The sequence below is a fragment of the Arachis duranensis genome, chromosome 1 (genome assembly GCF_000817695.3).
Source record: "Arachis duranensis cultivar V14167 chromosome 1, aradu.V14167.gnm2.J7QH, whole genome shotgun sequence".
In the NCBI taxonomy this organism is placed as follows: Eukaryota; Viridiplantae; Streptophyta; class Magnoliopsida; order Fabales; family Fabaceae; genus Arachis; species Arachis duranensis.
Window position 1 is genome coordinate 78,458,476 of NC_029772.3, and position 2,535 is coordinate 78,461,010.

Genomic DNA, 2,535 nt, shown 5'->3' on the forward strand with positions numbered 1-2,535 from the left:
TTTTGCATAAAAACTAATAAAAATATTCTAAAAAGTAACTAAAACATACTAAAAATTATGAAAACAATGCCAAAAAGCGTATAAATTATCTGCTCATCAATTAGTACAAGCACAAACACCACATATCCTTGGTGGTCCTTCAATCCTAGGAGGTTGAGGTGGAGCATTTATCAAAGCTTGAGGTATTTATTGACTTTGGGTGATTTGACGCAACAAGATCGTCATTTTACCGAGGGTCTTAGTCAGAATAGCATCTCCGGAAGGAGAAACTTCACTCAATGCTTTTGGATGTGGAGTCCTTGCCCGGGAGTGTTGAGTTAAGTCAGGTAGGTCTGATATAACTTCCCATGCCTCTGTTGTGGTCTTGTTTTTGGTCAATGATCCCCCACTCGCGGCATCTAGGAGAAGCTTATCTTAATGTTGCATCCCTTGACAAAAATAACTTATCAGAACAAACTCATCAATCCGGTGGTGAGGGAAAGCTTCTAATCACTTCTTGAATATTTCCCAGTATTTATACAAGGTCTCCCCATCTTGTTGCATAATACAAGAGATCTCTCTTCTTAACTTGTCTGTTTTCTGAGGAGGGTAAAACTTTTCCAAGAACTCCTTACGCAACAAGTCCCAGTTGGATCGAGTTTCACTCTGCTGAGTATAAAACCATTCCTTTGCTTTTCCCTCCAAAGAGAAAGGGAAGGCAAAGACCAACACTGCGGATTCATCCGCCTTATGTCTCCTTGTGGTTGCACATGCAACTTGGAAATCCTTAAGGTGCTTCAACGGATCTTTCCCAGGTAGCCCATTGCACTTGGGAAGCAAGTTGATTGTGCCAGACTTAAGCTCAAAATTTGGGTCCAAGGCCGGATACAAAATCTGAAGTGGTTGCAAGTTAAGATGAGGTGCTCCAGTTTCTTTCAAAGTAATCCTTCGCGGAGGTTCCGCCATGACGGTGTCACCTGAGTCACTCAAAGACAATTCAGTACTCCCCACAGATGAATATAGAGTCTCCTCGTTGATCGGAGAATGAGAGTCACGGACGGTTGGTGATAGTGAATGGGAGTGATCCTCAAGGGAACCCGATTCACTATTCACAAATGCTAGCCAGCGCCGAGCTTGCCTTATACGAGTTAAAGTTCTTTCAATTTCCGGATCAAAAGTGGCCAAGCTCGGGTCTGGAAGCAACTGTGTCATTCAACTGAGGAGGCAATGAAAGCATGCAATTATGAAAAAGTAAAACACAAGCAGGCAAGTGAGCAAAAGCTAACTTAACAACTTATAACTACTAAAATTACTAAAGAGGAAAGTAGTATCTACAACTAGTGCCAAGTAGCAAACCAAAAATCAAGTATTCACACTATTCACATATTTACACAACCAAAATCATGGCACTCATTGCACTCAAAGTGAAATTCCCCGGGAACGGCGCCAAATTTGACGGACGGCCGAATTACATAGGTTAGGAATTTGGTTATCAAAATGGAATCGGCGTTGTAAGTATAGTCCTAACCCAACAAATTGACCGTCAATCAAATGTTATCACAATTCAAACCAAATATAAACCGAGAGTAGTTAGCTCCCGGGTCGTCCTCCCTATGAATCACTCAATGGCAATGAGTGTGCAAATTTTGGTTGTAGTGATCAAGGGGTTTTCAATGAAGAGATGAACATATACAACAATAAAAGAACATGTAAAATTGTAATGATTGAACTAATGAAGCAATTAAAGAACCGAGTGTGTAATATAAACAAGTAAAGTATTAAAGAGATTAACATAACAAAATATGAAAGATTAAAAGCATAAAAAGGGCTATTTGCTTGGAGTGAGCTAGGGATCCTTTCCTTGTTGGAACCACAACTATGACAATTGTAATGGATTATTCTCACTTGATCAACCCTCATATCGAAAGATAAGTTAAATGAGCATAAGTTTCCTTAACCCACAAATGCTAAATTGCTTGCTAATTGCCTTAGCAACAACTTAGGGTTAGTGGGAACAAGAGCAATTAACAATCCAAGAATTGACACTAAATGTTGGACATCCCAACTCTAGGAACCCAATTGTTCACTTTACCCAAGCCAAGAGGTAAAAACTTAGCCTAAAATCATGTTTGACATTTTGTCAAACACTTAGTGGGCAAGAAGCTTAAACATGGTGAAAATGAGAAAAGACTTGAAATTAAAAGCAACAATTGATCTCAATCAACAAGAATGACATAAGAAAGCATAAAATGAACATTAAACATCAAATTCATCAACAAGAAATTTAAATTGCAAGAGAGAAGTAAAATTGAACTATAACTTGCATTAGAAGAAAATGTAAGAACAAAGTAACTAGAAAAAGTAATAACATGTGAATACTTACAATGAGACTTAGCAAAATTCAAGATCAAAAAATGGAAAACGGCAGTTGAATGTAAAACCCTAATGAAAACCCTAGTAGAGGTTGAAGAAAACTTAGAGAAAAACTAAACTAAAACTTCCTACTACGACTCCTAAAACTACCCTAATGATATGCTAAGCTATTCCCTTCATTCT

At 38.1% G+C, this 2,535-nt stretch overlaps 1 non-coding gene across 1 annotated transcript; it reads left to right on the top strand.

Moving 5' to 3' along the window:
- The first annotated feature begins 463 nt into the window (after positions 1-463).
- Positions 464-570, top strand: LOC127742988 (small nucleolar RNA R71). The gene has a single exon (XR_008004323.1). It is a non-coding gene; the product is annotated as a small nucleolar RNA R71 (small nucleolar RNA).
- The last annotated feature ends 1,965 nt before the right edge of the window (positions 571-2,535 follow it).